At 37.2% G+C, this 14,834-nt stretch overlaps 1 protein-coding gene across 4 annotated transcripts in view; it reads right to left on the bottom strand.

Annotated features, from left to right (window-relative positions):
- The window catches only part of DNM3 (dynamin 3), a 546,077-nt gene that overhangs the window by 335,447 nt on the left and 195,796 nt on the right, over positions 1-14,834 (bottom strand). The gene's annotated exons all lie outside the window — the stretch shown is intronic.

Genomic DNA, 14,834 nt, shown 5'->3' with positions numbered 1-14,834 from the left:
CTCAGAAGTAACTACATTATCTGAAAGGAAACACATAAAAACCAGCAGATACATTCCCTTCAAAGAAATCAGAAGCCCAGATACCATCAAAGCACTATGCTCTACAGAGTTGGCACTTGATTAAGTTCAAAGATGAAAAAGATAGAAATGAGAATGAAAAAGAGGATAATTACTAACATTTATAGAGTGCTTACCATGTTTCAGGCTATGCACTAAACACCTCAAGAACTGCCTTATTAAAAGTTCATAACAATCATAAAGACAGATCTTCTTATTGACTCCATTTTATAGAGGAGGAGAGAGGAGCACGGAGAGGTTAAGTAATCTGCCCAAGCCTAGACAGCTCAAAATCCATGGGTCCAGGATTCCAACCCAAGCCCTGGGACTGCAGAGCCCATGGTCCTGCCATGGCTCAGGAAAAGAAAACACACTAAAATGCACTTTGAGGATGATTCATTCCATGAAACACAGAGATAATTTTTTGTTTAATTCTCTCCTAACAGATGTGTTTGTTTGTGTGTACATATTTTTTAGCAAAACTGTAGGAATCACTCATTCCATCGTTAAGGAGGTAATTGTCCAGAATAGAGCTTGCAAAGTAAATGAATGAATGAAGTAGTTTTCCATGTAAGGAAGATAAAGAACTGGGTGCTATCTGGATGTTTAAGAAGCAGGTCTAGAAGGAGGTCTTAGGTAAAGTTGTGTGAGGATGGCTGTGGGGAAAATGGAGCCTGTCAGGTACAGGAACATGTGTGAGACACTAGGGGACAGGGATGATGAGTGGTGACAGAAGTAAAGAAAATTCAGAGTGAGGAGGATGGCCTTGAAGCAATGCTAGAAAGGAAACTGGGAGAGGTCAGGCCGACCCTTACAGACCTGTAGGAATTTTGACTACTGAAGCATTTCAGATGGGATATGATGGTAGCTTGGAACTGGGATGGCAGCAATAGAAAGGGAGAAAAGTGGGTGAATTCATGGCTTTTGAAAGGTAAAAGGTGAATTCCAATTATAAAAAGCACTTGCAAATTAATAAGAAAAATATTAATAGCATATTAAAATAGGCAAAAAACATGATTTAATTAAAATGAAATGCCATGGTCAATAAGCAGAAAAAAATATTAAGTTGCACAAATGATCAAAGTGTTTCAAAGAAAGATAATGACATGTTGTCAAATTGCTGTAATGGTTTTATAAGACAACGCAGATGAAGATATACTGAGACAGAGCTTAAACTTGCTAGAGGGGTGTCAGTGAGAAAAATCTTTCTGAAAAGCAATTTGGCGATAGTATCAAAAATATTAAAAACATATATATATATATATATATATATATATATATATATATATGTCTGTCAACCTAATTACTTCACGGTATTCTGAGCTAAAATCAGGACATTCATCACAGCATTACTTGTAATAGCAACAGCACAACAAATAAAACTCTATAAACCACCTATGTATTAATGATATTAAATAAATTAAGGTAGAAAAAATCCACTAATGGGATGTAATTAGCCATTCCAAATAATATCTAATTTTTAATATCTAATTTCTAAATAATATCAAATAACATGGCAAGGTTTTATCTAAGTGAAGAAAATCAGGCTACTAAATACACAATGCAATTATAAGCACACACACACATAGTTACAGCCTACCATATTCCACAGATATCCTTCAGGGATATAGCCTAAGGCTTTACAAATTTCAAAATTCTTGAGTAATACTGTAGCATATAATATTTCCCCTAATTTGTAAGCAGTTAGAACTAAGTCTCCCTGAGATATGGCAGTTCCCTGGTCACCGGGCACACCAACTTCATAGTATGCATAATGCGCATTAGTGTCTTAGCAAGACAACAAATGGCATTAACTCATAGAACCATCATGATTACAAATCACATATAACGTTAAATCTCCTAATGCTGTAGGTCCACTGTCTATGCACAGAGAAAGATCATCAGAAATAGTACAAATGTTAATCTCAATAACCTCTTTGAATGGTGGGATTATGCATAATTCTAATTTTTCCTATGTACTTCCCCACATTTTCTAAATTTTTCTACAGCGAATACAGAGTGCTTTAATAGGATCATAAAAGTTTAGAAACCTGGCTGCCTGGGTCACCTCAAAAACCCCAGCCCAGTGAATACTGAGACATATGCTTGTTTGGGGGCTTATTTCGTGAATAACTGCAAGATACAAATGGAGTTTCCATAAGTCTTAGAAATACTTTTCAGGGAAAGTTCTACCATCCTGAATGCCCTTTCGTACTTTGAGAATATTGCAAGTTATTTTTTGGGAGTCCTAAAAGAGGTCTTTAAGTATAGAAGATACTAAGGATAGCTGATCAATATCAGCCCTTCTTCCTGTATACTGCAAACCTCAGTGGTATATCTGGCACTAGCCACTAGTCTGCCCACGGCCACCAGAGCAACTGTTCCTCCTCTGCAACCCAACCTATCAGTGCATAATTGCTTTGTGATGACAGCCCCACTAATACAGAATCAGGCTTCTGGAGAGAAGTGGCAGCACAGGCAGCAGTGGTCTGCTGAGGAGCAGGGGACTGCCTGTAACAGCATTTAGAAAAAGGATTACAGCAGAAGGTTATTTTTAAACACCAAAGAGTGGCAATATAAATATTTATTCAGAAACTGAAACACTTGATAGCTGAGGGACCCCAGGCTAGTATGCAGCCATCATTAAGTCAGGGAAAGGCCCAAATGACAAGCAATCCCATGAAAGAGAAACATATACGAACCCTCCAGTCTACTGGCCTTGCTTGGCAAGAAGACTGATTGTGTGTGTGTGTGTGTGTGTGTGTGTGTGTGTGTGTGTGTGTGTGTGTGTGTGTCCTGATCTTTCCAAGCTTACTATCCATGGACTTAATTTTGCCAGAAAGGGAATGTACCAGAACCATAATTCTGTACCTATGAGTGAGACAACTGGAAATAAATAAGCCTAAATCCTAAGTAGAAAAAGGAAAAGAAAACACACTAAAAAACTGCCCTCATGGAGTCAAAGGAGGAAAAATACTAAGGGAGACAAGGCAGTGCAAGACCAGGGTGTTCTGGAAAAGCAGTAGTGAGGCTAGTGTGATTTCTAGCTGGTGGATCTTGGAAAACTTGGAATGCAAAAATGAAAATGCTGGCTTTAACTGCTGACTCTCTAGTACCAATTCTTCTTATAATGCACATTGGAAGAAGGCTAAAAAACATCCCACTGACATTCAAAACGATTTCTGATGAGGCTTTCTGCCCCTTGTTTCTTTAGCTCATCAACTGGAGTCCCTGCTCAGTTTACACTTAAAAGATACTCAACTCTGATTGCTCAGATCAATCCTTGCCTTTCTTCTATGTCTCCTATTTAAGGTGCAATCAGTGTCCTCAACTACTTAAATCATTATAATTTTCTATCTCTTTTGCTCTAGATGCTGAATTAAAAGCCTAAAATTGTAAGAATGTGTTAAGTTTGTCAGTCATCAAAATTGTAATCACATATGCCAAAATAATATTGACCTAGAAAACACCATCTTTAGACTTTTATTCCCCTATTAATTATTTAAATATTCTATAAGTTGATTTATACAGGATCCAGGAATTACAGCTTTGCTATTAGTTATAAGAATTTTATATTCCTAAATTTATTCACATCAGTCATTCATTTAACACTCATCGAGCAACTGCCCATAGGCAGCTTATGCTCAGTTTGTCAATGCACTTGATATCAAAAAGCTCCTAGTCTTGAGCAGCAAGTTGACTGTTAAGATAAATTGTCATACTAGAGAGTACTATTTTATAAGAAACAAGGAAAAACACAAAGAAATAAATGGCTAAACCTGCTCTGAGAAGGCCTCAGAAGATTTGATGTTGAGACAATGACATGGGAGCTTCCAGGCAGAGATGAACATTGATTAAATGGCAAATTACTTCTAAACAACTTATTGTTAAAAGAGCATTGAATATTTTTAAATAATGACAATTCAATGCAGAAACAATACAATTATATATGACTTTAGGAATAAAAACTAAATAATTCTTAGAGAAATTTTTAAATATGCATGTTCTGAAAAAAGGGTATCATAATTTTTTAAAATATAAAACATTTTAATAAAATTTAATAGATTAAGTGTTATTTAGTGTAGTGCTTAATTATTTTGGTGGAACCTCAATACAAAAATTTACTTTTAAGGCTGGACCACATTTTCCCCTAAGGGAAAAAAATCACTTGAAAGACATTTCTGTCCAGTAAGACAAAAATTATAGACTTATGCAATTTATTAACCATTGATTAATGAGATCATGAGAGCTATGCTATTAGGTTTTTCCTGGAACAGGCACAAGACCAGGCAAAATTTCTATACCTTCAACAGTAACTAGTACATGCCTTAAGCAAAGACTCAGTTTATTAGGTAACCATCTGCTCATAGTTTTATACCAAATATCACTGAGAAAATAAACTAAAACCAGAACAAAATTTCTTTTATGCACATGAATTGAGTTGATTGGTTTGGCTAACCTAAAGATATGGGTTCTGTTTTTATCAAAAAGCTATAAACCTTCCAATGTTGACCCTTCACTATAAAGTAAGAAGCAATAATGATTTTACTCTTCTTAAAAGCATACAGTAATTTATTCCATTTCCATACATTAAAACCTACCAAAAACCCCCATTTATCCTTTATTTACATATAGCATAATATTGCATTTATTCAAGAGATGAAAAAATACTTATCTGGGCACAACACATTTATTAGGAAAAAGGAAAAACAGAAACATTCACATTCACAAAGGTGAACAAAGATGAGAAACAATTCTAGTAAAAAGAGATCAAGAAATTACACAAGGGTAAATGGCAAAATTTTTGTATCAAGTGTTCTTTAGGAGTGGCAGATGGGAAGTCTTGGAAGGCCTAAGTGAAGCTGGTAGAAGAGGGAAGGGAGCCAAGTCACATACATCCAGATGGCCCTATGTAAGGTGGTAAAAACAGAAGGTCTGAGTGAAAAGACAGTGAGAAGAGACAAGAGCAGACACAGCCTCAGAACACACCCAAATAGGAGTTACAGTGGGGTTAACACCACATCAAAACAACACCTAGTTGTTTAATAATCAGGTTTTCATCTCCTCTATTTTCAAGTTTATCCCTGGTAGACATACTAATGAGCAGTTCCAGAAAAAAATAAAACCAGAAGGTAAGGGTAGAAGTAAAGGTCAAGGTAAATTATAAATTAAGAATTCATTATAAACATCATAAACCCTTTAATGAATTATGATATTAAAAGGTGAGATTTCTAAAATATTATTCAGCCATGAAAGAGGAAATTTTCTCAAAAGAAGTAACACAGAATGAGTGCTGTAGGAAGAAAACGTAATCAAATAAGAAATGAGAAGAGGAGGAGAGGAGGTCCAGGAAGGCGGAGGGTCAAGTGCCATTGCCTGGAGCCCAGGGTCTTGGGGCAGGGCTGATGGTGCTCAGGGTTCAGAGCCCCTCTATTGTAGCTTTGCTCCACTGACCTCTTATTTAAATATGATAATCATTTTTTTACTCTTTAGAAAACACACACACATACATCTGCTTTTCTGAGCTCCTGTAAAGCATGAGAAAAGCACTGTTATGACACCAGTTTGAATTAATTCCAGTCAAATGAAAAGATGTTTGCTATTCTATGTTATTTTTGTAAGTTTGCAATTTAGGCTTATCCACTGTATGTCAATTACACCTCAGTTAATAAAAGGGGGCTTAAAACAGGCAACAATAGGAACAACGAAGGTGAGACTCCTATTTCTTGAAAGCCAATAGTACCCAATAAAAGGTTGAAATTTTAATAATCAGTCTATTTCGAAACCTGAGTATCATGGTCTATTATGTGAGGCCGCTACAATATGCAAAGTTTGGACAGCCAGCCCTTAGAGAAGATTAAAAAGCGATTCTTTTTGTACAGAGTAAAAACCAAAGCAGATCTATCCAGACCTAAAATTAAGCCCTTCTCAAGCACAATGCATTGCAGATATTTTTCTTCACCCTACCAACTTTCATGGAAAGTAATCAAGTAGCTACTTCAGTCAACTGACTACCACCTGCCATCTCAGTGAGACATGATTCACTTATTTCAATTACTCATTCGGTAATTACTATTTTAAATCTGGCTGTTTCAGGGTTGTTAATAGAGTGATAAGCTTGACAAACCTAGTCACTGCTCTCATGGAACTCACATTCCCAAAAGTCCATTATTTTCCAACAACAACAAAAACAAAAGACATACATGGTGTAATTCATGTGGTCATACGGGCTGCAAAGAAAAACAAAGTTTGGTATGTAGAGGAAGAGTGATGTGTGTGGGGCGGGTGCGAGTTTGAAGGTAGCCATGTACAACTGTAGATTGGAGAGTCAGAAAAACTCTAATTAAGTGGCATTTGGTCAGAGATCTGAAAGGAGCAAGGATGTGACCCATGCAGATTCTCTCAAGGCAGAACATTTCCAACACTGAGAATGCTGAGAATGAGAAATGCAAAGGCCTTGCCAGCATGTCTCCTTGACCAGTTGAACAAACCAGCTAACCAGCTAACCAGTTAGCTGGAGGAAACCTGGGGGAGGGGAGAGTGGGAGGAGTTTAGAGATAAAAGGGACAAGATCATGTGGGGACTTGAAAGCCATACTAAGGATTTCAGATTCATTTGTTTAGTTATGTGTATTCAGTGCCAGATATTTATTTAAGTAACATGCCACAAAATTCAACATTTCTTCTAACAGAACTTTTTAATGAAAAATCTTTCCCAGTATTTCTAACAGCTACTAAGGTATCTTTATTTCCTTCCAAAGCTTTTTTCCTTTTTCTAAGCAGGGGAAAAAAATCAATTAATTGGTATCATGGCAATCCAAGAATGTGGTTTCCCAGGAGGCCAATAAATGGCACAGTTGCTAAACTGTGGTTAAAAAAAACAAGATGTTCCTCTCAGTGCTTCCTGTAAAGAACCTCAGGACCCTGCAATGATTCAGGGGAGAAGAGGAGGAAAGAAAAGCAGCAGAAAGTTGATGCCCACCAGAAAAATCCCGAAGTTGAGATGTCCCTGGAATGAAGCCAAATAGCTTATAATGTTCCTGTCTTGTCCTCCAGTGCCCCAGAGACAACAGTGAGAAAATACCTAAGAAATGCATTCCCCAGGTTAGAAGTCGAGCTTTGTGCTTTGTTATTTGAATATACATAAACCCCATGTTTTTCACTGATGTTTATTTATGTGGCTTAAGAAAAAATATTAAATATTTCACACATAAGATATTCAACATGAAGAATTATAAACGAAAATACTGTTTTAAATTATTATGTGTGTGTGTATATATTTTATTTATTTATTTATTTATTCATTCATTCGTTCATTCATTCATTCATTCACAATCTAGCTAGAGTAACTATACATTTCAGATTGCCCAGGCAGTCTTTGTTTACTCCTATTATTGCAGTGAAAATATTAACAGCTTCCCCTTATAATCTCAAAAATGTCCTCAGTTGGATGATAACAGTATATCATTACCTTGTTCATGGTTCATGTTCAAAAGGAGTCAGGTAATAGAGTCCTGGTATACTCAACTTAAATTAGGATCATTTATCTTTGTAAACTATTTTATTTAGATCAGCTTTAAAGTAAAATAACTTTAAGGTAGACATAATAAGGTCAAAAATCAAGAAACATCAAAATGAGGAATAAGGAAAGGAATGGATACGTGAAAGAAAACCTGCCCGGACAATAATATTTTAAAAAGAATGACTAAAACATTATTTCAAAACCAAGTACAGATTTCTTTAACCCCAGGGTAACTTTAGAACATCTAAATTGTTATAAAGTATTTGTAGAATGCTTCTTATGTAGGATTAGTCATTCTGTTATGTTCCAGTAATAAGAAGATAAATGACACAGATATTTTTTTAAAAGAAGCTTCTAATCAGCAAGAGGAGGCATTCACCTAAACGACTAAATTACAAACATATAACAACGCAGTATCATAAATGCTATGATAAAGGTGACCTAAGGTGCCGACTGAAGCACTGAGAAGAGAGTGCAGATGGAGGCGGGAGAGGACACACAGAGGCCCTGCAGGAAGGTTACTTTTGGGAAAAGCTGATGATTGAGCTGGATCCTAAAAACAAGAGGGATGGCAGATGAAAACAGGAGAGAAAAGGAGACATTCTAAACAAAGGGAATCACATGCACAAATGTCATGAAAAAATGAAAAAAAGGCAGGAAAAATCTCTGAAGGTAGTGCAAATCACTTAGAAAGGCTGAAGCAAGCAGAAGGTGACAACAGATGTAGCTGGAGAAGTATTCAGAAACCAGATAGTAAAACTAAATACAATCATAAATGATTTGAACATTCTCAAAAGAGGAGAAGTCATGGAATACTTTTGAGGAAACAGGGAAAATAAATGTCCATATTTCAGAAGGGCCACTTTGACAGCAGTGAGGAGGATAAATTTGAGGGTGGTCAGGCTAGAGGCATAATGACCAGTTAGGAGACCACTGGAGTAATTAGTTTAAAGAAAAAACTGTTCAGGGCCTAAAGTAAGAAAAGAGAGTAGTTGCAGTAAACAGAATAGTTGGTTTGTAAAGAAGCTAGAGCTAAAGGTTAGATTTGGGAATTAGCAATATTTTAAGTAGTTGTTGAACTATGGGAGATACGATCTGCCAGTTAGAAAGGATGGTGAAAACAGAAGAAAATCAGGAGCAACTCTATGGGACTCCAGTATTCAGGTGCTGGCAAAGGTAGGTAGATGAACTCTTGAAGGAGACTAAGGAGGAATCAAAGGTGACAGCTTCAAGAAGAGAGCGGAGTGCAGTAACAGGAATGAGAAGGTCCATTAGATGTGGCAATAAGGTCTCTGGTTGACCTTTGCCATAATTATTTCAATAGGGTAGTGAGGTGGAAGCCAATTTCAGAAGGTTAAGGAATCAACTGGAGAAGGGAAAGTAAAGATAGCAAGCATAAGCTACTTTTTCCCTAGAAGGTTGGCCATGAAGAGGAGAGGAATACAGTGTAGATTTTTGTTATTGTTGTTACCATGTTTAAATTATGAGAGACATAAATGTGTTTATATACTGATTTATTTCTAATGTGATGATAGAGAAGGTGATGATTTAGGAAATAGAAGGATCAAAAGAGTAACAAGTTCCTTAAGGAGCTGAGAGTACAGTAGGAGCCCAGCCCTGGCCAGGCATACTACCTCAACAGGGACAGAGAGGAGGAGGGGCAAGCGGGAATAAAGATAAAATGGGAGTTAAGAGAAAAGAATTAACGTTCCCATTTAGGGCCCCTATTTTCTCTGTGAAATCGTTATTGAAAGTAAGGATGCAGGTGATAAGCAAAGCAACTTAAACAGTGTCAGAAGTTTAACATTGCTGTGGTGGAAAACACAGGAAGTCACTAATGGATGATGTACAAAAGACTATGGATATATGGTGGCTCTAATCCCAAGGCGGATGATTATACCCAAGGTCTTCAGCAACCTGGGGAAAATGGAAATAAAGACAAACAGCAGATTTGACCAGCCGTGGAGTTTTAACACGTGACAAAGTTAATCCAAGTGACAGATAAGGAAGTGACAGGTAGAAGTGCTGGTTGTCGCTGCCTTGCCTCTTCTGTTTCCAAATCCAACCATCTTTGCCCCTCTGTGGAAACAAATCTAGGCCCCTCTAAATATTTTTCCTTTGCCAGTTGGCACAATGTGAAGCTTTGTCAAGGAGAGGCACGGGGCCCAGAGAGCCACTGTAGGGATAGGTTTGGTGCTGGTGTGCTCACTGGGCAGGTGCCAGCACTTCCCGCATCACAAGGCAGCCTCAGCTTCCGAGCACCCCTGCCCCCTCCCCGCCAAACAGTTTTGTAGCAGAGCACCTCCAGTGAGACAACCCCCTGTGGACAGCTTTTCCCATCCAGCAATGCTCCAGATTTCCAGGAACTTCCACAAGCACAACTCTACAGCCATTTTTCTGCCATTCAGTGAGCTATATCTGTGCCCTCTTCGACGAGGTCCAGATCTTTTTCCTGGGCAGATCTCTTCCTTCGGTACTCCCCTAAGGGTACCTGCTCCTTAGAGCTACTAGTCCTGTCTTCAATAATGCTCTTTTTTCTAGATAATCCCTCACTACTCTAATCTCCTGTTATAGTGAATGCTTTTTTTTATTCTAAATGTTCCCTGTTCAAATTGTTGTGTGGCTTCTCTATTGACTGGACCCAGACCGATACAATGGTCAGGAAAGAAAATAAGCTCAGGAGGAGACAAGTAGGCTGGAAGAAAACAGAGGCCAAAGGTCTGAAGGTCTCTTTCAGTCCAAAGATTGGTTAAAGGGAGAGCAAAAGAGTGAGAAAGCGGGAAGAGTAGGGGTTTGTGGCAGAATCTTAGGTACAGGGAAGGGCGGTTTTTTCCCTCCTCCCCAGCACTGGGGGAATTCAGGTCACTCACAAAGTGGGAATTTCCACCAACACTTCTGCCCTTCTGGGGAAGTACTATGGAAGAAGCTTCTATCATTTCTCCTCTCCATGGAAAGGAAAAAAAAAGTGAAAGAAAGAAAGGAAAAAAGAAAAGAAAGAGCAAGACAGGACAAGACAAGATTCATTGATTGGTAAAATGATGAGAACCTGACATGCATTGGTCCTCAGCTCTCTGCTAGGAGGGGAGGATGGACTAAGTCACTGCTTCTGTACTCTTTGACTTAGTGATTTACATGCCCATTAAGAAGTGAGCCAAAATATTCTATTGCTGATGGGTGCACTTCTAACTTTCTATCACTGGGGGCTCTAAGGTTTATGCTGGAAGAAGTAACAAGAGGCTTCCACTTCAGCAGCAATTCCCAGCCCCATTTTCCAATCTAGATTTATCAGCAGCAAAGAGGAAAAGAAATTTCAATCCTCCTCTCTCCTCTCTCCTCTCCTCCTCTCCTCTCCTCTCCTCTCTTCTCCTCTCCTCTCCTCTCCCCTCCCCTCCTCTCTATATTTCTCTTCTTTCTTTTTCTTTCTTCTTTCTTTCCTTCTTCTTTCTTTCTTTCCTTCTTTCTTTCTTTCTCTTTCTTTCTCTTTCTTTCTTTTCTTTTTCTTTCTTTCTTTCTTTCTTTCTTTCTTTCTTTCTTTCTTTCTTTCTTTCTTTCTTTCTTTCTTTCTTTCTTTCTCTTTCTTTCTTTCTTCTTTCTTTCCTCTTTTTTATTAAAGTATTATCGATATACACTCTTATGAAGATTTTTTCAAGAAAAACAATGTGTTTACTACATTCACCCATATTATCAAGTCTGCCCTGCCATACCCCAATGCAGTCACAGACCATAAGTGTAGTAAGATGCCACAGAGACACTACTTGTCTTCTCTGTGCTACACTGTCTTCCCCATGACCTCCCCCACACCATGTGTACTAATCATAATACCCTTCAATCCCCTTCTCCCTTCTTCCCCACCCACCCACTCCCAGGCCTCCCCTTTGGTAACTGCTAGTCCCATCTTGAAGTCTGTGAGTCTACTGCTGTTTTGCTCCTTCAGTTTTGCTTCGTTGTTATGCTCCACAAATGATGGAAATCATTTCTTATTTGTCTTTCTCTGCCTGACATATTTCACAGAGCATAATACCCTCTAGCTCCATCCATTTGTTGCAAATAGTAGGATTTGTTTTTTTCTTACGGCTGAATAGTATCTCACTGTGTATATGCACAACATCTTCTTTATCCATTGATTTACTGATGGACACTTGATTGTTTCCATATCTTGGCTATTGTAAATAGTGCTGCAATAAACATAGGGGTGCATATGTCTTATTGAATCTGAGAAGTTGTTTTCTTTAGGTAAATTCCTAGGAGTGGAATTCCCAGGTCAAACAGTATTTTTAGTTTTTTGAGGAACCTCCATATTACTTTCCACAATGGTTGAACTAGCTTACATTCCCACCAGCAGTATAGGAGGGTTCCCCTTTCTCCGCATCCTTGCCAGCATTTGTTGTTCCTTGTCTTTTTGATTTTGGCCATACTAACTGGTGTGAGGTTATATCTCATTGTGGTTTTAATTTGCATTTCCCTGATAAGTAGTAATGTGGAGCCTCTTTTCATGTGCCTATTAGCCATCTGAATTTCTTCTTTGGAGAAGTGTCTGTTCATATCCTCCACCCATTTTTTAATTGCATTACTTGCTGTTTGGGTGTTGAAGCATGTGAGTATTTTATATATTTTGGATGTTATCAAAAAACCCCTTGTCAGATATGTCATTTACAAATATATTCTCCCATACTGTAGGATGACTTTTCGTTCTCCTGATTGTGTCCTTTGCTGTACAGAAGATTTTAGTTTGATGTAGTCCTGTTTGTTCATTTTTGCTTTTGTTTGCCTTGCCCAAGGAGATGCATTCAGGAAAAAGTTGCTCATGTTTATATTCAAGAGATGTTGCCTATGTTTTCTTCTAAGAGTTTATGGTTTCACGACTTACATTCATTTTGATCCATTTTGAGTTTACTTTTGTGTATGAAGTTAGACAATAATCCAGTTTCATTCTCTTACATGTACCTGTAAAGTTTTTCCAGAACCAGTTGTTGAAGAGACTGTCATTTCCCCATTGTATATCCATGGCTCCTTTACCATATATTAATTGATCATATATACTTGGATTTATATCTGGGCTCTCTAGTCTATTCCACTGGTCTATGAGGCTGTTCTTGTACCAGTACCAAATTGTCTTGATTACTGTGGCTTTCTAGTAGAGCTTGAAGTCAGGGAGCATAATCGCGTCAGCTTTATTCTTCCTTCTTAGCATTGCTTTGGCTATTCAGGGTCGTTTGTGGTTCCATATAAATTTTAGAACTATTTGCTATAGTTTGTTGAAGAATGCTGTTGGTATTTTGATAGCAATAGCATTGAATCTGTACATTCCCTTAGGCAGGATGGTCATTTTGACAATATTAATTCTTCCTATCTGTGAGCATGGGATGTTTTTCCATTTATTGGTATCTTCTTTAATTTCTCTCAAGAGTGTTTTGTAGTTTTTAGGGTATAGGTCTTTCACTTCGTTAGGTTTATTCCTATGTATTTTATTCTTTTTGATGCAACTGCAAATGGAATTATTTTCCTGATTTCTTTTTCTGCTAGTTCATTGTTAGTGTAAAGGAATGCTGCAGATTTCTGTGTATTAGTTTTGTATCCTGCAACTTTGCTGAATTCAGATATTAGATCTAGTAGTTTTGGAGTGAATTTTTGGGTTTTTATGTACAATATTATGTCATCTAAAAACAGTGACAGTTTAACTTGTTCTTTATCAATCTGGATGCCTTTTATTTCTTTGTGTTGTCTGATTGCTGTGGCTATGAACTCAAGAACTATGTTAAATAAAAGTGGGGAGAGTGGGCATCCTTGTCTTGTTTCTGATCTTAACGGAAAAGCTTTCAGCTTCTCACTGTTAAGTATGATATTGGCTGTGGGTTTGTCATATATGTCCTTTATTATGTTGAGGTACTTGCCCTCCATATATACAGTTTGTTGAGAGTTTTTATCATGAATAGATGTTGAGTTTTGTCGAATGCTTTTTCGGCACCAACGGAGACGATCATTGGTTTTTGTCCTTCTTTTTGTTGATGTGGTAGGTAATGTTGATGGATTTTTGAGTATTGTACTATCTTTGCATTTTTGGAATAAATCCTACTTGATTATGATGATCTTTTTGATGTATTTTTAATTCAATTTTCTAATATTTTGTTGATGATTTTTCAATCTATGTTCATCAGGGATATTGGTTGGTAATTTTCTTTTTTTGTGGTGTCTTTGCCTGGTTTTGGTATTAGAGTGATGCTGGCATCATAGAATGAGTTTGGAAGTATTTCTTCCTCTTCTGCTTTTTGGAAAACTTTAAGGAAGATTAGTATTAGGTCTTCACTAAATGTTTGATAAAATTCAACAGTGAAGCCACCTGGTCCAGCTGTTTTGTTCTTAGGTAGTTTTTGATTAGCAATTCAATTTCATTGCTGGTAATAATTGGTCTGTTCAGATTTTCTGTTTCTTCCTGGTAAGCCTTGGAAGGTTGTATTTTTCTAGAAAGTTGTCCATTTCTTCTAGGTTACCCAGTTTGTTAGCAATATAATTTTTCAGAGTATTCTTTAATAATTTTTTGTATTTCTGTGATGTCCATAGTAATTTTTCTTTTCTCATTTAGAATAATGTTTATGTGTGTATACTCTATTTTTTTCTTAATAAGTCTGGCTAGGGGTTTATCTATTTTGTTTATCTTCTCAAAGAACCAGTTCCTTATTTCACTGATTCTTTCTATTTTATTCTTCTTGATTTTATTTATTTCTGCTCTAATCTTTATTATGTCCCTCCTTCTACTGACTTTGGCCTCATATATTCCTCCTTTTCTAGTTATAGTTATTGTGAGTTTAGATTGTTCATATGGGATTCTTATTCTTTCCTGAGGTAGACCTGTATTGCAGTATACTTCCCTCTGAACATGGCCTTCACTGCATCCCACAGATTTTGTGGTGTTGAGTTATTGTTGTCATTTGTCTCCATATATTGCTTGATCTCTGTTTTTATTTGCTTATTGATCCACTGATTATTTAGGAGTATGTTGTTAAGCCTCCATGTGTTTGTGGGCTTTTTTGTTTTCTTTGCATGATTTATTTCTAGTTTCATACTTTGGTGATCTGAGAAACTGATTCGATACAGTTTCAATCCTTCTGAATTTACTGAGGCTCTTATTGTGGCCTAGTATATGATCTATTTCTGAAAATGTTCCATGTGCACTTGAGTAGAATGTGTATCTTTCTGCTTTTGGGTAGAGCGTTCTGTAGATGTCTGTTAGGTCCATATGTTCTAATGTGTTGTTCAGT

The sequence above is a fragment of the Manis javanica genome, chromosome 11, assembly GCF_040802235.1.
Source record: "Manis javanica isolate MJ-LG chromosome 11, MJ_LKY, whole genome shotgun sequence".
NCBI lineage: Eukaryota > Metazoa > Chordata > Mammalia > Pholidota > Manidae > Manis > Manis javanica.
Note: the sequence above shows the minus strand (reverse complement) of the source record. Positions and strands in the feature narration are given on the sequence as shown.